This window comes from Narcine bancroftii, chromosome 6 (assembly GCF_036971445.1).
Source record: "Narcine bancroftii isolate sNarBan1 chromosome 6, sNarBan1.hap1, whole genome shotgun sequence".
Taxonomy (NCBI): domain Eukaryota; kingdom Metazoa; phylum Chordata; class Chondrichthyes; order Torpediniformes; family Narcinidae; genus Narcine; species Narcine bancroftii.
This window is the reverse complement of record NC_091474.1, coordinates 239,937,844-239,958,045: the sequence shown is the minus strand read 5'-3', so window position 1 is coordinate 239,958,045 and position 20,202 is coordinate 239,937,844. Positions and strand designations below refer to the sequence as shown.

Sequence of the window (20,202 nt, the reverse complement as noted above, 5' to 3'; positions counted from 1 at the left end):
AATCGACTTACCAAGCATTTACCTAAATTGATACAAATTGATCAAACAGGTTTTATTAAGTATGGAAATGCATCAGATAATATCCTTTGATTGATTACGTTGGACAATACATATTGACAGCAGCCCAACCATCCGCTTATCGTGGAAACAGCCTTTGACAGGGTTGAATGGGAATTTTTATTTAAGGTGTTGGAGAAGTTTAAATTTGTCCCTTTTTTCATTGGTTGGGTTAATGCTTTATATACAAGCCCAATTGCCAGGGTGGTGACAAATGGTCAAGTTACATTACTGTTGAAACTGACACGTTCGACTCGACAAGGGTGTCTATTGTAACCAGCCTTGTTTGCATTGGCTATTGAATCGTTAGCACAAACAATAAGACAGAATGAACAGATAACAGGAATGAGAGTTAAGGATGAAGAGCATAAGATTAACCTATTTGCAGGTAATGTTTTAATATATTTGACAGACCCAGAATGATTATTGCCGCATCTGCAGGAATGTTTATTACAATATGGAACATTATCTGGATGTAAGGTTAATTGAGATAAGAGTGAAATTTTGCCAATTGGAGAAGGAGATTATTCAGAATATAAAGATATTATAACAATGAAATGATCTGATAAAATTAAATATTTAATAATAATTGAAAATGCTGATTATCAATCTTTAAAAAAGTTAAATTATGTTCCTTTACTAAAAAAGATTACAGCAGATTTAATTAAATGGAAAGATCTCCCATTATCTTTAATTGGTCGAGTTAATTGAATTGAGATGAATATTTTTTGCTAGAATTCAATATTTATTTCAATCAATACCGTGTTCTCCTTCAAAGGGATTATTTCAGGATTTAAATAAAGCCATTCAGGATTTAAATAAAGCCATTCAGGGTTTAAATAAAGCCATGAGAGAATTTTTATGGAAAGGTAAATTATCGCAGGTAGCATTATATAAACTTACTTGGAAGCATGCGTTAAGTGGGCTTCAATTTCCTCATTTTCACAATTATTATGAAGCAGCCCAGTTGAAATGTATTAGTAGATTGATGGATTTGGACCAATCCCCAAGATGGGCAAACGTTGAGACAGCTTGCATTTCTGAAATTGAGCTGCATCAATTTATATATTGATGGAATATAAATTTGTTGCAGGAATATAATATGCTAATATTAAAGCATCTATTAAAGGTGTGGACTAAAAGAAATAAGATTTTAGGATCAAAAGGTAAATTGTCAATTTTAACCCCACTATATAATAATCAGCTTATTCCTTTTTCAATATTTAATAATTACTTAAAGCATTATGATTATAAGGGTATAAAGACATTGCAGGATTGTTTTGTAGAAGGACATTTTCTTTCCTTTTATCAATTGAGGGAACATTTTGATATTACTGAAAATTCTTTGTTGGTTTATTATCAACTATGAGCTTTGGTGAAAGATATGTATGGTAGAGAGATGATTTTACCTGTATTGACAGAATTTGAATCTTTGATTTCTTCTATACCAAAAGAAGGTTATATTTCTGTTATATATTAAGTGTTACAAGACAACATGGATAAACTGGAATGGGAGAAGTCTAAGATTAAATGGGAAAATAATTTAGCCTTTGTTTTTCCTGAAGATTATTGGGCAGATATGTGTTACAACAGTGTAACTAAATTGACGAATGTATGGTATGGAATGGTTAATTATAATTTTTTACATCAGTTATATTTAACTCCAGTGAAATTGAAAAGATATGGTTTTACTAACTCGGATTCCTGCTTTAGATGTGGTTGATGTACTGGAACTTTTTAAAATGCTGTTTGGTCTTGTGTTTATGTACAATCATTTTGGGGAGAAATTAGGTTAATTTTGGAAAAAATATATAACATTAAGTTATCATTGGGTCCATCTATTTTTTTAATGGGTTACATGGTTCCTTTAAAGGGATTAGGGCTGGATCAATTTCAAATTGCATTTGTACATTCAGTACTGTCTGTAGCTCAAAAATGTGTAGCAAAGACATGGAAGGATAACACAGTGATTAATATAACGGGATGCGATAATGAATTGAAAGCTTGTATTGTTACAGAAAAAATACTTATAATTTGCATGATAATTATTCTTTATTTGTCAATAAGTTGTTACCGTATTTGGAATATATGCATTTAGATGTACCTTGATGTATTATAAATTTTTCCTTTCTTTAGCTCTCCTTAAGAGAGCTGGCTGATGGGGTGGGAGGGTGGGAGGGGCATTTCTTTTTCTTGTTTTACTTTCTGTGTTTATTTTTTAATTTTATTCTTTATATCCAATTATATAAAATTACTTATATTGGATTGTATAGTGTTTTTCTATTAACAATTTTTTACATAAATAAAATTTTCCAAACAAAAAGATCTCCGGATCCCAAAGACCATGAAGGCCTGAAGGAGGTGCCTGGGCTACTTTTATTACTAGGCCCAGTGGGTCCCTCACTATGTGGATAATGTCCGCCTCTTTTTAAATTCCACCTCCTTCCCATTATCGGCTGAAATTCAGGCCATTTTCGACTACGTTCAGATCTACATCACAAAGTCCACCATGCTGATGGTGGACAACGATGCAGCCTTCCATGTGGAAAGCAATGCTTTTGACATCGCTCTGGCCACTACCCTTACCCAGGTGGGCAGACCAGTTGCCTTTTTTTCCTCACACCCTACAAGGCCACAATCTTCAGAACCCATCAGTGGATAAAGAGGCTCAAGCCATTGTAGAGACCATCAGGCACTGCAGGCATTACCTGGCCGGCAGAAAATTTACACTATTCACTGACCAGCGATCAGTGGCATTCATGTTTAATAATGCAAAAAGAGGTAAAATAAAGAATGATAAGTTTGCTAGTTGGAGGCTCGAACGCTCCACCTATAATTATGACAGCATTCAGGCCAGGTACTCTCGATGTACCTCCAGATGGTCTGTAATGAGGAAGCTGTACCTCTGCACTCACTGGCCAGTTGCGGACACTGCATAATGAACTTTTTTGCCACCCAGGCATCACTCACATGGATCATTTCATCAAGGCGCGCAAACTGCCCTACACCGTTGACAATATTTGATCCGGCCAGGTCTGCATGTAGTGAAATCCACACTTCTATCTGACAAAGCACACCTGATAAAGGCATCCCGCTCCTTTGAACGACTCAGTGTTGATTTCAAGGGTCCCCTCCATTCCACCAATGGAAACATGTAGTTTGTTAACATCATCGACCAGTATTCATGTTTTCTGTTCGCCATCCCCTGTCCAAACATGACCACCAGCACGGATATCAGGGCCTTGCACTCTATGTTCACCCTGTTCAGATATCACAGCTATATCTATAGTGACCAGGGCTCATCATTTATGAGCGAAGTGCTACGCCAGTTCTTTCTCGTAAGAGGTATTGCTTCAAACAGGACAACTAGCTACAACGCCTGGGGGACGGACAAGTTGCAAAGAAAAACACAACAATATGGTAGGCATTGATATTGGCTCCCCATCTAAAGGCCTTCCAGACTCATATGGCAAGAAGTCCTACCCAGGCGGTTCACTCTATAAGGTCACTTCTCTGCAATGCAACTAACATAACTCCTCATGAACTAATGTTCACTTTCCAGATGAAATCCATGTCAAAGACCACCCTCCTGACTTGTCTAATGGCATCAGGGCCTGAGTATAACAGACCCCCTGATCGATAGGGTGCACCTGTTGCCCGCCAACCCAGCATATGCCTATGTGGCATACCCTAATGGCAGAGAGGATACCACATCGATCAGAGTCCTGGCACCTGCAGGATTTCAAACAAGCCAGGAACCACAAAGTACCCCACCCAGGGTTCTGGATGACTCAACGTGGGAAGTGGGTCAATCCACTCCACAACCAGAACGAGATCCCTTGAGAACCAGTAACCCAACACCACAGGGGGTCCCAGAAGCCCAAAGTCCTCCAGTACTGAAGCGCTCACCCGTAATAATGAGACCACCTGACAGACTCAACTTCTAAATATTTGTAAATTGTTACTGTTTTGAATGTATAGTCTCTGTTTTCACCCACAGGTTCCATTCTGAAGGAAGGGGTGAATGCAGTGAACAGTAATTCACTGTCTGTGTGTAGTCCCCAGGCCCACCCTCATCTACCCCAATATAAACCTTGGTTTTTCCACCTTACCTCAGATGCACCTGAGGACTATTGTGTCAACCGGCCATTGATAATAAGCTATTAAGGGTGTGTTTCTGCTCCTCTCAAGTCTCTGAGTGCGATCGGTCACAGTATAGGTGTCTTAAAATCGCTGCCCCTAAGTATCAGTCTGGGCGACATCATCGCGACCCACCGCCAGCCAGCCACTTGAAGCGTTTGACATCCATGCTGAGCGCGCTCTGCCACAGACCCTTCTCCCAAGGAGGCTCCTGGGAGCAGGCCACGGCACATTGACGGAGATAGGACCCTCGAGGCAAGGGTGAGGAATCTCCGCCTTTACCCTTGGGCTTTTCAACTGCATGAAAGGGCCAACATACTGCTCTGACATCACTTGTCTGGACTTTTGTAATGCCACTCCTTTCCCTCATGCATTCTGAAATAACCATATAACAATTACAGTACGGAAACAGGCCATCTCGGCCCCTCTGGTCAGCACCGATTTAAGTGAACTCCATTAGTCCCATGTACCTGCTCCCCGTCCATAATTCCCTCACATCCATGCACTCATCCAACCTTCTCTTAAATGACAAAACTGACCCTGTTACAACCACCTCTTCCGGAAGTTCATTCCAGTCGGCCACCACTCTCTGAGTGAAGAAGTTTCCCCTCATGTTACTTCTAAATTTTTGCCCCCTAACCCTTAACTTATGGCCCCTCATTCCAATCTTACCTACCCTCAAGGGGAAGAGCCTATCTATCCCCCTCATAATTTTAAATCCCTCTATCAAATCCCCCCCTCGACCTTCTACGCTCCAATGAATAAAGACCCAGTCTACTCAATCTTTCTCCCTATTCTAAATACTGCAATCCAGGCAACATTTTAGTGAATCTTCTCTACACCCTCTCTACCTTATTGACATCCTTCCTATAATTTGGGGACCAGAACTGCACACAATATTCCAAATTTGGCCTCACCAACGCCTTGAACATCTCAACATCACTTCCCAACTCCTATATTCTATGCTTTGATTTATAAAGGCTTCTTCACCACCCTATCCACATGAGAATCCACCTTCAAAGAACGATGAACTATTATTCCAAGATCTCTCTGTTCCTCTGCATTCCTCACTCGCCTCCCCTTCACTGCAATGCTGTGCGTGAATATGATTTTTCAATTTATTACCTCGTTTTAATTTTATGTTCTTGACTGACGTTTTCTCTCATAAAGGACCTACTCAGCTGGAACAAGTCGAATTTGGGTGCATGTGTCCAAAGTGCATGACAATAGTCTCATCATCACTCAAAGTGATCAATTGCGCCATCTATGGGAAGAAGAGCAGAAGAAATATCCCCTCTGTTGAAGCTGTAATCACATTGATGACTAAGTTAACAAATATGCAAATTATCTCCCGCACGTTCAATATTGCAGCCGTGCTGTTAAATAAGAAAAACATTTTTCTTGCCAAATTTTTTCCCTCTACACCTCCTCGCTGGGATATTATGACACATTTTGTCTGCATTTTCAGGTCCTATGACATTATTTTCGAGGAGCGGTTCCCCTGGTCTCCTCAAAAAACGCAGACCATCAATGTTTGTCCATCTGCTATTTAAGGAAGCCAAACTTCCTCAAAGTGGGAGCACTTCTTGGAACAGAGTCATGGCTGCCACGTTGCAATTCCCTGCTGACACCTGCTAGACCTTGTTAAGTGGTCGTTAAAGCCTTGAAACAGCCCACTGACTTCATGCTGATAGTTAGATACCCAAGATGGCTAATGCTGTATTTGTTCTCCCCACCTTCCCCCCAGTTCCCCCAGATTCTCCTCTCAGTGACAGATGATCATAAGACTTATTATGCCATTTGCCCCATCGAGTCTGCTCTGCCATTCACATCATGGCAGATGTGTCTTTCCTTTCAGCCCCATTCTCCTGCCTTTTTCCCGTAACTCTGTGGTTCTCAACTTTTTTTATACGCTCATACACCACTTTAAGTAATCCCCCTCAATGGTACACTTCCAGAAAGTTCTGAGGAAGAGGGGAGACACGCCAGGTATCCTGAGTCTTTGGAGAATGTAGAGGCATTGGTTCATATTGAAGTAGGGCAGTTTCTGAGGAAATTATTCATGACACATGCTGAAAGGTGCAAGAGGATAAAGATCTGGAACCTGCTCTGTAATCAGGAGGTCAAACCGCATCAGTAGAAGGAAATTGAACTGCTTCCTTTCATTGGGATGGCCAGAAGCAGATGGCATTGTCTCAAAATTAAGGAGAACTCATTTAACACAGAAGGAAGACTTTCTTCTCCTAGAGAGTTGGGTGTCTTTGGAACTCCATTCTGCAGAGAGTGGTGGAACAATCTTTGGGTGCATTATAATCTGAGATAGAATTGATTTGAGACATTTAATCTTTCTCCTGGGCTAACAAAAGCGAGGGGAGGAAAGTTTAGGGGAGGTGTTAGGGGTGAGTTAATAAAAACTCCTTTAAACTTTCCTCCACCAGATGCCCTGTGATTTTTACAACTGTCACCCTGGGAAGACTCTGCTGTTGTTCACCCTAATAATGACCCTCATAATCCCGTATTCCTCCATGACTTCACTAACCCCCACGACCAATGGAATAAAGGAAGCATTTTTCAGTCATCTGGGGGTCAAGGCTGGGCAAACATAAGGAAAAGACAGAGGAGATAGAGACAAGCATAAACTTCGTCAATAAGTCTAAACTCGGGCAGTGGTACTTTAAAAAAAAATTGTTCTTCCAAAATTAAATTCAGCTATGGTGATGTCAACGGAGTCAATTTTCAGAAAGAGCATGAACAGGTATGCAAAGTTAATGTGGGCAAGGTAAGATTGTACCGAGTTCCATTCTATAACTCTTTAGAGCAGAATCAGGCTGTTTGGCCCATCAGAATCTGGCTGTTTGTCCCAAGAGCATGAACAGGTATGCAATGTTAATGTGGCCAAGGTAAGAATGTACTGAGTTCCATTCTATAACTTATTAGAGCAGAATCAGGTTGTTTGGTCCATCATCAGGCTGTTTGGAATAAGAGCATGAACATGTATGCAAAGTTAATGTGGGCAAGATAAGATTGTACCGAGTTCCATTCTATAATGGAATCAGGCTGTTTGGCCCATCGAGTCTGCCTGCCATTCTATCATGGTGGATATACCTGTACTATCTTTTTCAACTTCATTCTCCTGTCTTCTCCCTGTCACACTAGATTCCCTTCCTAATTAAGGATCTCTCCACGACTCAATCACTCAGTGTCCACAGTTGTCTGGAGCAATGAATTCCACAGATTCACAATCCTCTGGGTAAAGAAATTCCTCATCATTTCTGCTCTAAAGGGATGTTTTGGTATACCGAGGTTGTGCCCTCTGACCTCAGATGCCCAGACCATAGGAAACATAATCTCTGTGTCCACTCTGTCCAAACTCACTTGAGTACAGTCCCAGAGAATCAATACGCTCCTCATATTAGATTCAGGGGATCATTCTCATGAACCTCCTGTTGACCCCCCCCCCCCCACCCCTCTCATCAATGCTAACACATTGGAGGCACAGTTCACACAATGTTGTTACAGCACCACCGATAGGGACCCAGGATCGAATCCCGTGGCGTCTGTTAGGAGTTTGTACATTCTCTCTGTGTCTGTGTGGATTTTCCACAGGGACTCCAGTTTCCCCGCCACAGTTCAAAAGATACTGGACATCCGGTCGGCTGCAGCAGGGTCTAACACCAATAGTTAGAAGCTCCTACCTACTTTCACCTTTTCTACCTATTTGGTTCTTTATTTTAAGACCAAAGTGCTTCTTATTGGACGCCTTTCCTCTCCTTTACTCACAGTTGCTTTAGAATTGCCACAGGAAGTGGAAAATCTGGGAAGAATGAAGAAGTGCCAGCTAATCTAACCCTGAAGGCTATTTCTGATCTACTGGAACAGCACAGACAGTTGTTATCCGGCGACTTTTAAACCCATTTAAATCAGAATGGTCCTAAACTTGAAGTCCAGTGTTTAACCCAGGAACACGGTGAATGTTTATCATCTCCTGAGCTTATCTGAACAATTTGACCGAGCGTGTTGATGGATGAGAAGAAACGTGCTCCAAACTAAGTGACAGTAATTTGAAGCTAATGGTGCAAGTGGTTGACCTGGAAGGCAGGAAGAGACAACAAAATTTATGTAGTCTGGGCTTGGCTGAAGCGACTGAAAGTAGGCAACTTACACAATTCTTTTCAGGGTTTCTCTGTGCCAATTTTGGAAAGGAGCTTCCCCCATCTTCGTCAGAGATTGATAGAGCACGTCGCTCACTAATGCCCAAGCTGTTTTCAGAGCAGAGACAACGTACAGTCATTATACGGCTGCAATACAATCAAACTAAGGATCATCTGATTCGTGAAGCTCGTCGTACAGGGAATCTTGAATAGCATGGTCAGTGGATCAAGATCTCTTTTGCTTGGCTTCGCGGACGAAGATTTATGGAGGGGGTAAAAAGTCCACGTCAGCTGCAGGCTCGTTTGTGGCTGGCCAGTCCGATGCGGGACAGGCAGACACGGTTGCAGCGGTTGCAGGGGAAAATTGGTTGGTTGGGGTTGGGTGTTGGGTTTTTCCTCCTTTGCCTTTTGTCAGTGAGGTGGGCTCTGCGGTCTTCTTCAAAGGAGGTTGCTGCCCGCCAAACTGTGAGGCGCCAAGATGCACGGTTTGAGGCGTTATCAGCCCACTGGCGGTGGTCAATGTGGCAGGCACCAAGAGATTTCTTTAGGCAGTCCTTGTACCTTTTCTTTGGTGCACCTCTGTCACGGTGGCCAGTGGAGAGCTCGCCATATAACACGATCTTGGGAAGGCGATGGTCCTCCATTCTGGAGACGTGACCCATCCAGCGCAGCTGGATCTTCAGCAGCGTGGACTCGATGCTGTCGACCTCTGCCATCTCGAGTACTTCGACGTTAGGGATGAAAGCGCTCCAATGGATGTTGAGGATGGAGCGGAGACAACGCTGGTGGAAGCGTTCTAGGAGCCGTAGGTGGTGCCGGTAGAGGACCCATGATTCGGAGCCGAACAGGAGTGTGGGTATGACAACGGCTCTGTATACGCTTATCTTTGTGAGTTTTTTCAGTTGGTTGTTTTTCCAGACTCTTTTGTGTAGTCTTCCAAAGGCGCTATTTGCCTTGGCGAGTCTGTTGTCTATCTCATTGTCGATCCTTGCATCTGATGAAATGGTGCAGCCGAGATAGGTAAACTGGTTGACCGTTTTGAGTTTTGTGTGCCAGATGGAGATGTGAGGGGGCTGGTAGTCATGGTGGGGACTAACTGTCCTGAAGTTTTGAAGGAGCGTGCTGAATATAGAGATGCAATGTTGGAATAGTATAAACGTGGCTCCAGACCCTCCTTGTTATATCCGATGCACCTCTGCATTACACTTTCCAGTGGTTATAAGAAGTGGCTGCCTTCAGGTGAAGAGGCTCAGAATTACATAGATGGTCTCCCCACCACATCGAGCCCAGTGTGAATCTCTACTTGGTGTCTGCAACTAATTATCTATTATTACTTTTAAGGCATCTAATACTCGTTATATAACATTTGTTGGGACAATACATTGCTTTGGCAACATTTTAATGGTAAAAAAATCACTTTGGTTTCAGTTGTGTAAGCATTTTTTTGTATTAAAAATTGAGCTATTGCATTCGAAGTGAAGAATGTTGAAAATTATACATTTATTTTCTCTCAGTAAAAATGGATACTTTATTATATTTTTCTTAGACTTGTATGAGAAATTCTAAAGAATCTTTATTCATAATATGCGAGAAGATTTAGCAAAATTATGTTCTGTTTAAAAGTACTAACTCTAGTTACATAAATAAGATAGGATAGTTAAGAAGGCCTGTGGGATCCTGGGATTCATTCATAGGAGGATTGAGGTCAGGAGTAGTGAGGTCATGTTAAAACTCTACAAGTCTCTGGTAAGACCACATTTAGAATATTATGTTCAGTCCTGGTCACCTCATTATAGGAAGGATGTGGAACTATGGAGAGAGTGGAGAGGAGATTTACCAGGATGCTGTCTGGATTGGGAAACAAGTCTTATGAGAGCTTGGGCATATCACTTTGGAGCATAGAAGGGCTTAATAGCAGTCTCAAGGTTATGAGAGGCATAGATGGGATGGACAGCCAGCACCTTTCTCCCCAGGGCAGTATCAGCAAAAACCAGAGGGCATCTGCACAAAGTAAAAGGAGGGAAGTTTAGGGGAGACATCAGGGATAAGTATTTCTTTATACAGAGAGTTGCAGGTGCCTGCAATGCTTTGCCAGGAGATGGTAGTTGAGGCTGAAACATTGGGGGCATTTAAGAGACTCTTAGACAGACACATGGATGAAAGAAAAATAGAGGGTTAATGGGGTAGGGAGGATTTAGAAATATTTTAGAAAGGAAGAAATGGTTCGTCACAACATCAAAGTCTGAAGGGCCTGTACTGTGCTATATTGTTTTATGTTCTATGTAATAGAGGTTGAGATTAAAACTCCAACAGATTGTTTTGTTTGACTTGTTGTTGGTGTCTTCAGCAGCTGTTTTGCTTAAGGGAGGGAGGTTATTTTCTAAAGGTTGTTATGGCTTTATTACTGTTAATTTTTAGCCACACGGCGAACACCATGAGTTTGGATATTAATTGCATTAAGTATGATTGTCTAATAATTGTGTTAATTAACTTAAAAATATGGATAATTTTATTAATTTCCTTAGTCAGAATGTAAAAGGGTTGAATCATTTGGTTAAAAGGAAGTAAATATTTTCTCATATGAATCAACGTAAAGGCACAGTTACATTTTTAGAAGAAACACATATTTGTAATTACGATAATTCTCGTCTTACGACAAGGTAGAGGGGGCAGCATTTTCTTCTTCAGTTCAGGCTAAACCCAAAGGTGTGGCAATCCTTATTATTCAAAATACTCTCTTTGTCCATCATAATGTTGTATCTGCTACAAATGATGGCTATATTATTGTTTGGGGGAAATTAGGTAATAAAATGGTAGTTTTTGCTAATGTTAATGTCCCGATTGTCGATGATATAGGGTTTGTTTGAACATTTTTTTCTTTTCTACCAAATTTGAGTTTCTCCTCTCTGGTTCTGGGTGGGGATTTTAATTGCTAGTTAGATCCTTCCTGGTCCCCTAACCCTGTCCCAATGAGTAAATCTAACTCATTAATTCATTCTTTCTGATCAGATTATGGGATCTCCGATATTTGGTGTTTTCTTCATCCAGGTAGAAGAGAGTATCCTTTCTTTTTAGGCTTTCATCACACTTTTTCTTGAATTGACTGTTTTCTCATTGATAATCAATTGATCCCATTGATCCATTTTTGTCATTATCAGAATAAAGTAAACTCAGATCACACCCCTGTGGAATTATCCATGATTCTCCCGGCCTCCCTCAAATAAAAAAGACATTGGTGTTTCAATTTGACTTGAATATCAGAGAAAGACTTTGTGAAATTTATGGAAGAGCAGATTGGGCATTGAACATTTCAAAGATCTTGTTATTGATAGCAGTTTCATGTTATTTGAACAGATTTCTGAACAATTTCAACTTACCAAATACATTTTTTTTCAGATATTTTGAAATCAGACATTTTATTCAATTCCGAGGGCACCTGATACCAACATTATTGATTTCTTTTTAGTTTGCAACTTTTTGGTAGAGGTCTCATATCCATTATTTATGATAAGTTTGGAGGTTTAAGACACGTGCTCTGTGATTATGTTTGATTTAAATTGAAAAAAAAATATACCCTAAATCACTCATCATCAATATTAGGGTCATAAACATTCATTCATGTCCAAGATCCAGAAAAAAAATTACAATTTACAATCAAAAGCCTACCAATGGCTTCAAAAACAGAATCCAATTTAAAAGATAACTTCTTGGGGGGGGGGGGTGTGGTTTCGCAAGATAGTGTAGAAGAAAGACATGTGTTCCACCTTTCCCCAGCTGGATTATTAAATACCTGATTTTTAAAAGTATAAAAGTGGCTAAAAATTATATTTACTCTTTTATGACTAACAGTGATTCACCATGGCTACTAATGTGAAGAAATCTAAAACTCAACTTCAGAAGAAATCACAATATAAAAGTGTAGATAACTTGAGGCCAACCTGTACAGCTGAATCCACGGAGTCATTGTTGGGGGCCTCCAAGCCTCAGAGGACTCTGGCCCGTAAAACATGACCCCGGTGCCGATCCTGCAGTCGCAAGATGGCAGCGGCAATCTGTTGAGTTCATTCGTGGCCGACCAGCGTGCATGTGAAGCAGTGTGCACGGGCGGCCCAACCAACAAAGGGGCCCGTGAGCCCACGACATTGCTGGGTGGCTCGGGGACATGCAGTGTGGCGTCGGAGGATGCTCCTGCACGTCCAGCAGTTCTGTCAGGCATGCGCGGCGCATCCCGGACCGTGAACTTTTGGAGAAGGTTTGGCTGTGGGGGAACCCGAGCACTGGCATCCTGGTCCAAACCCGCAGCTATGCAGTCAAAGGACCTATGGTGGCTGAAGGAAAAGAGGAACTTATCTTATTGGAATTTGCCCAGGAGGAGGAGCCTGCAGTTAAAGAAGGTAGAGCTCAAAAAGTGGTCAAGAAATCTGGATTGGACTCAGTGTTCACTGTTTTGGAAGGGATTGCTTCCTAAATGAGTAATATGTCAAAGCAAATGTCAACTCAAATGACCCAAGGATTTATGGAGGTGAAAACAAAAATGAATATTTTGTGAGATGAAATCTCAACTGTGAAGCAAAAAATGACTCTAGTGAAGAGTGATATTAACAGATGTATAAAATCTGTTGAAATTGTACAAGATAATTTTTAAAAAATAGAAACATCCTTTTCTGAATGTCAAAATCAGGTGGGATGCAATGAAGAAAAAAAATGGAAAAAGTGGAAGGTTCTTTTGTAGATTGGGGGATTCAAAGAAGGGATTTATTGAAGAAGATTGATTCATTGGAAAATCAAAGCTGGAGAAATAAAATGAAAAGATAACTTCTTATGAATTAAAATAGTGCTATCTTTTGCTTTAGAATGAAAACAAGATTCTATAACTTGTCCCAACCACTTTCTTTTTAGCTTCTGATGTTCCCTTTCAGTCAAATGTGACTCTTGTAAAAAAAGCAATATCTACACTCAACTTTTTAATATAAGCTAATGCCCACTTTCTCTTAATTGGATTATTAAGTCCATTAACATTAAAAGTAGCAAAATTTAAATTAGCCATAAAAATCCCATATACTTCCCACTTAAGTGGCAAAGCAACTCCCCATGGCTCTATTACAAATGAGTTTAGAGATCGCCTCAAAAAAATAACAAAACAAAACAAACCATAAAAAAGAAAAAAAAACAGAAAAAATACTACAAAAATTTAATAGTATTACTCCCGCCCCCACCAATTATATGGGAGGGACAAATGTCACAAAGTGGCTGACGACTTTGGAATAATTGGTAGTGAAAACACCCCCACCTGAACAGAACAAACAAAAATAAAATAGAGTCAGTTCAAGTACGGTAAGCTTCTTCCAAATCTCGATGAACTTGATCATCATCCATTCCAATATCAATCAACTGTTGAGATTCCATCTCTCACTTCCCATTCTTCCCTCTCAGAACCAAAACGAGCTGTTGAGGGAAATTGTCCTGACCTTGCCCCTGCTTATTAACAGGTAAAGAATTAGCAAAAGTGAGAGCTTCAACATCATCATTAAAAAACAAATTTGATAATCTCCATCAAAAACTTTTAACACACCAGGATAACAAAAAGCAAACTTATAACCCCTCTTCCACAAAACAGCTTGAGCTGAATTAAATTCTTTCCGACGTTTACTTACAGCTTGACTCAAATCAGCATTAAAAAAAGACAATTATCCTTAACAAATAAAAGACCCTGATTACTTCCAACATTCTGCACAGCAAGTCTTAAAATCAATTCTCTCCTGGTAGCACAAACGTTGAATCAGAACAGAAAGTGGAGCTTGACCTGGAAGTGGTTTCTTTCTTATTGCTTGATGAGCTCTGTCTAATTCCAAACCATTCAGGAAATAAGCTGTTCCCAAAACTTCAGGAATCCACTTCTGAAAGCATTGATCTGGGTCCGTCCGGACTTACAGAATCTTCCGGAAGTCCAACAATCTTAACATTATTCCTGGGACTCTGATTTTCCAAAACATCAATCTCTTCACCAAGTCACTATTCTGAATCTCCCAACCAGTAAACGATTCCTCTGTTTGTCCTCTCCGTTCTTTACACTGGTTCAAATCATCTTTACAATCAATGAATGCATCTTCACTTTTCGTACATTTATCTTCAAACTTATCCACTGCTTTCAAGCACTTTGTCACATCCATTTTAATAGAAGACCTTTCACCCTTCATTTCAGCCAATTGTTCCTTCAGAACTGAAAACCCTTGGATCATTTGCACAGCCAAATTCTCCACTTGCTTAGATAAACAGATAAAGCAGAATTTGAATGACATGGATCAGACTTAAGGCTAAAATTCTGCCTCATCACAGTCCTACCCTTGAATACAACTGTCACTTCTTCCATAGGTTGCTCCCTTTCTTCTTCCAATCCAGCGATGTCCCCCTTCTCCTCCATCGATACGGGGGTCGACTCGACCCGACAATGGGTGTGAACACCCCTCCCCCTGCCAGTCGAGGGTCACTGGACTGAGGGAAGTCTGGTCCCCCCACAGCCTGGGCCTTTTCAAACGTAGCATGCAGGCATGAAGCAGTTGATCTTCTTGATCTGAAGGAGATTGACGTTGGTCACCGGCTCCATCTTGCGTAGCGGCATGCATAGTCGGCACCGGTGTGGAATAGACTCCGCCGGTGGATTGACGCTGAGGCCAGGGCTGCATTGAAACCAACTCCAGAGGCAACGATTGCAAGGTAGGCCGAATTTCTTCAGTAATTGCCGATTGCTTAATAGCTCCCTTGAAGAAGTCAGAAAAATGACATAAGCTGTCCAGTTTGCAGAGAATGCAAACCGCAATACTTTAAAGCTCCGGAGGCCCTCTCATCAAGGCAACCCAAGCTTTTGAGAGGATCAGGTTAAATTATGAAGGGCCGTTACCTTCTAACAACAAACATATATTTTTCCTTACTGTAATTGATGAATATTCAAGGTTTCCCTTCGCGATACCTTGCCCTGATGTCTCAACGGCGTCTGTCATTAAGGCACTTGACAGAATTTTCAGTATTTTGATGGGGCGGGGCAATTTCTATTCTAAAGATGGTCAGGGTATGTGAATGGGTAATTAACACGGCTCCATTCCCACCCTCACCCTCCACTCCAACCTCTTCGTTGGTTCCTTATTAAACTGTCGTAACAAGGTCAATGCAAGCTGGAGAACCAGCAGCTCCCCTTTGCCTGTGCATCCTTTCAGTCACATTTTCTGCAACTTAACACAGACTCTTCTTCACTCCTGTAGAACTTCCAAATGAATGCCAGCACTTCCAGTGTAGACACAGCCCCCTCCCTACCCTGCGTCCCCCCAGGGGCTGAAGGAAAGGATCACAGAGTTACATGAAATTTAATTCTCCACTTTCTGTGAATTCTCTGATGCAGGAGTGAGTCAAAGTGTGGGAAGTGACAGGAACGAGGAAACCAGGAGTTCGTCTGACTCCAACCTCCTTGGACAAAACACTCCAGGTAAACGTGCGGAGATAATGGAGATGTCACATTGCAGAAAAAGAAGGCCGTTGCTGGGCTGGTCTTTAACTCACACAGTTTCATTGGACATGGGTTTTTAGAGCCTGGCTGCTCTCTGCCTTCCAGCTAAATTTGTTTGAAATTCAGACAGGAGACATATTTAGCATGTCTACTGTTCCTGCAGGTACATGGGGTTTTCAATGTGGAAAGATGAGATGCAAAGCAGAAGAAGACCTGCCAAATTGTTCAGACCAATTTCTAGAGAAGTGATCTCACCCTCTTTCAGGTCACACATATTTCATCCTCATTTTGAAAAGTTATTCAATCCAGTGTCCTCAGGCAGGAACATTCAGCGCCAAGTGACAGACGGCTGATACCTGATGCAAATGCTGTTGGTTCTGTCCCTGTGAGGGACATGTTCAGTTTACTCTCTGTGTTGAGTCCAGCTGCATCTGAATGACCGGGTCAGGTCCATATCCCTCCCATCATGTATTTGTCCAAATTTATCTGAAATGTCAAAAGTAAACCAGCGTCCCCTTTTCCTGGTGGCAGAACATTCTCACCACCCTCTGAGTGAAGATGGTTTCCCCTAATGTTCCCATGATCCACCTGACCTTTCGCAATCAACTCATGGCATCTCATTCTTATCTCACCCAACCTCAGTGGACAAATCCTGCGTGCATTTACCCTATCCAAACCCTGAATAATTTTGTGTCTCTCAATCAAATCTGCCCCTGTGGTGTGCTGTCGGACTGAAGAAAACACACAGAACCAGAAAATTGTAGAAGAGTCTTTATTCGACATAAACTTCCACAGAGCCAGCTGTGAGGAGAGATGCTGTAAACTCTGAGAGTTTCTTCAAAGGGCCGGCTTAGGCTTATATCCTGGAGTGTGATTGACACCCAACCAGGTAGGGCTTGGTCCATACAGGTCGGCTGATTGACATCCAAGCAGATGTTGTCTTGTCCCCATGCTCCTTGGCATGTATAGAGGTTGCCCCCTGCAGTAGGCCAGTGGTGTACCACCACATCCCCCCAGTCTCTGATGCTCCAGGGAATAACGTCCTGATCCAATCCCTGAAACTCGATCTTCCTATCTGCCAACAGCCTAGTAAATTTTCTCTGCACTCCTTCAACATAATAGATATCTTTCCTGTAGACAATTCTCCAAATGTGGCCTCATTAAAGTCTTCTACAACTTCAACATCACATCGCGACTCCTATATTACATAGAGTACACACAGAAAAGGTGTCTGCTGCTCTCCTGTCCACAATGCTTGGATTTATCAAGCCCAGTGTGCCAAAAGCCCTTGACATGAAACTAGGATGTCACTTTGGAAAAAAATATGCATCATTTTCTTTTTGCTCCTTGTAAAGATGAACAATAAAGACACAGAAACTGCTGTCAGGTTATTAGGAGTCCTGGAGAACAGGCATGGAAGTGGACCATCAGCCATGGTCTCATTGAATGGTGGAGCATACTCGACGGTCAGGATACCCTCCTCCTCCTGCTCCTCCTCCCTCCTTAAACTAACGTGACGAGTACAACAGCCAGAAGGAGGGGGTTTTCACACTAACAAGGAGAATAGTACTTTGGGAGGGAGGGTGTATTTTATCACTGGGAACAAGGGTCTCCTGACTCTTCCCCACTGGAAAATCTCAGCATCATGGAGAGAGCTGGATTCATGTGGAGCCTGACTCCATGGGTACTGAGGCTTCCTCAGAGTCACTGCTCCCAAGGTTTCACCATCCCATTATTTTGCATAAGCTTGGAACAAAACAACATTTGCATAATGTTTGAGATGACTTCATTCTCCAGCTGCTCCATTCAAAATCACCTCCATAAAACAATATAAAGAGGTTTGATCTCGCTGCTCAAACACCAGATCCACCCGAAGGTGTTGGGACTCACTAGATGCATCCAACAGTCAACGGAGCAGAGCCCAAGATGCTGAGACTCTGTTTAATTCTCCTTGTCCTGGTCGGGCTGCAGTTTGCAGAAGAAACAGAAGGTGTTTCTGTTGCAGACGTGTGCAAGTACACGATTTGTAATCCGCTCTTGAATATCACTGAGCACGATGTAAGTACTGTTGGGACTCAGGAGGTGTGGGTGGGCTGCAGGAAGTAGATAAAGCTTGTTCAAATTTGTCCACAGTTTAAAATTTTTCTGACCATCCTGCATTGGTACGTTGTCCTGTGTTGTGGATCAGAACTCCACAGTCCAGGAAGAACTCTGGAGAAACACAAACACTGCAGATGCTGGAATGCTGGGTGAATAGCGAGAAGCTGGCGGGACTCAGTGGGTCAGACAACAGCCATGGAGAGAAGGGATCAGTCAGGGTCTCAGGTCAGGACCCTTCATCCTGACTGCAGTGGAGAAGGGAGATAAGAAGTCTGTACAGGGGGAGAAAAGGGGTTGTGTGGGGAGAGCCGGAGAGGTAAGAGTGTTCTGGAAGAAGGTGGGGGAGGTGGAGAGACAGGTCAGGGAGGGGAGCAGTGCAGCTGGGGAAAAGTGACAATGGGAGGAGGTAAAGGAGAGATGGAAAGAGAGAAACAGGACCCAGAAGGGAAGAAAAAAGCTGGAGAAAATTCTGTTTGTGCAATTGCATGAAAAATTAAGATGATTTCCTGAAGTTTACGTTTAGTCTCACCCTGGCATTGGATGAGGCCAAGGTCAGACATGTTTGTGAGAATGGAGACCGAATTAAAGTGACTGGAGACTGAGCGATCCTACTCAGACCAACAGACCCCACCTATGGACGTATAAACCTTGTATCCTGGGTCTCTGCCCCTCTCCCTCCTTCTGCCCAGTACCCTATCACCTCTCCCCTTCTCACCCACTACCTTTCCCCCTTTTATTGAAATCCCCTACTCTAGTCTTGATAAAGGATCCCGTCCAGAAACATTGACTGATTATTTATCTCCATGGATGTTTTCGGACCTGCTCATTCCCTCAGGTTCCTTTGTTCGGAAATTACCTTACTGAAAGTTTTCACATTCATCTATACAACTTTATGAGGGGTGCAGATGGAATGAATGCAAACAGGTTATTTCCACTGCGTTTAGATGAATCCAGAACAGAAGTAAATTGGTTAAGGGTGAAAGGTAAAATATTTTAGGCAATGGTTTTTAAACTGCTCCCCTAAACCAGGGGTGTCAAACTCAAATTCACGGAGGGCCAAAATTAAAAACTTGGACTAAGTCGAGGGCCGAACTAAATATTTATTGAAAATTTCAACAACATCTGCATGTTTTCTCTTCTTAAACTTTAGGATATAACTTTAAGAGGATAATGTTACAGGTTAGGAGTAGGTAGCTCAAGTTCACCCTTTGCTTGACCTGAGGGAAACCTATTTGGTCCCTGTGGAGATGTAGTCAGTATTCACAGGCTGTGTCCATTTTGGCCTGCATCAGGACTCAGCATTTCCTGCTCACTCCTCAGGCTCTAGGCCTCTATTCACCCTTGACCCACCATCCCTCTACCTGACCAGTCCTTTACCCAACCTTTACTCACCCCTCACTCCATCCTATACACGCCACTCTACTGCCTCTCCCCTCAACCTGTTCCTCCCTCTACCCGTCTCTCACCCTCTAATCACCCCTCCCCTACTCGCCCTACCCCTCCCCTTTTACCTCTTCCCTATCCACCCCTCCTTCTACTCATCCCTCCCTCTAACTGCCCCTCGCACCACCATAACTTCCCCTGCCCATTACTCCTCACCTACACCCTCTGCCCACTCCTGCTTACCCACCCACTCAGGCCCAGCGCGCTGCCGATCAGCCTTTGCGGACAGCCACCATCTCTCTCTTCACATGCAGGGCCGAACCAGCCGTCCCTGGGGTCCACGCGGGTGCAAGCGCTGAAGGCCGTGGCAACTGGGAGAAGTGCGCTCGCGCTGTGGAAGGGCCGTCCGGTGCCAGTCGTGCGGGGCTCGTGCTGCCCGGGGGCCGTGCACAGCCTGCCATGCCCGTCGCACTGACAGGCAATCACAGGCGCTCGCCCATCCGCCGCACCGCTCGACAGGTGGGAGAAGTGACTGGTTGTGCGGGGAGCCTTCCAACTGGCTTGCCGGCTGATGACATCGACAGACTTCTCGTGTTATAATTTCTTGTGTTACAATGGGGAAGGATGTGCAATGAAAGGGGAGGATGGTGGGGGTGGGGGTGACATTACCAAAAAACAGCATCAGCTCTCGCTGCAGGTCGGGCCACCTCTAATACATTTTTGAAATGATCTTGCGGGCCAAATGGGCCAGAGTTTGACATGTGTGCCCTAAACTCACAATCCACATTAAGTAATCCCTATGCCATCGGTGCTCTGTGATTAGTAAGGGATTGTTTAAGGTGGGATGTGAATGGGAAGGGAAGGTTTTGAACC

At 42.7% G+C, this 20,202-nt stretch overlaps 1 protein-coding gene across 6 annotated transcripts in view; it reads right to left on the bottom strand.

Annotated features, from left to right (window-relative positions):
* Positions 1-20,202, bottom strand: part of LOC138737169 (uncharacterized) — a 65,137-nt gene that overhangs the window by 31,605 nt on the left and 13,330 nt on the right. For 4 of the 6 annotated variants that reach the window (XR_011340805.1, XR_011340806.1, XM_069887763.1 and 1 more), the window contains exon 2: positions 5,323-5,461. The exons of 1 other annotated variant lie outside the window; for it this stretch is intronic. The gene's annotated coding sequence lies outside the window, so the exon portion shown is untranslated. Of the gene's footprint in view, positions 1-3,134; positions 3,263-5,322; positions 5,462-20,202 lie in introns of all 6 variants that reach the window. One more of the 6 variants, XM_069887764.1, reaches the window with a different exon arrangement.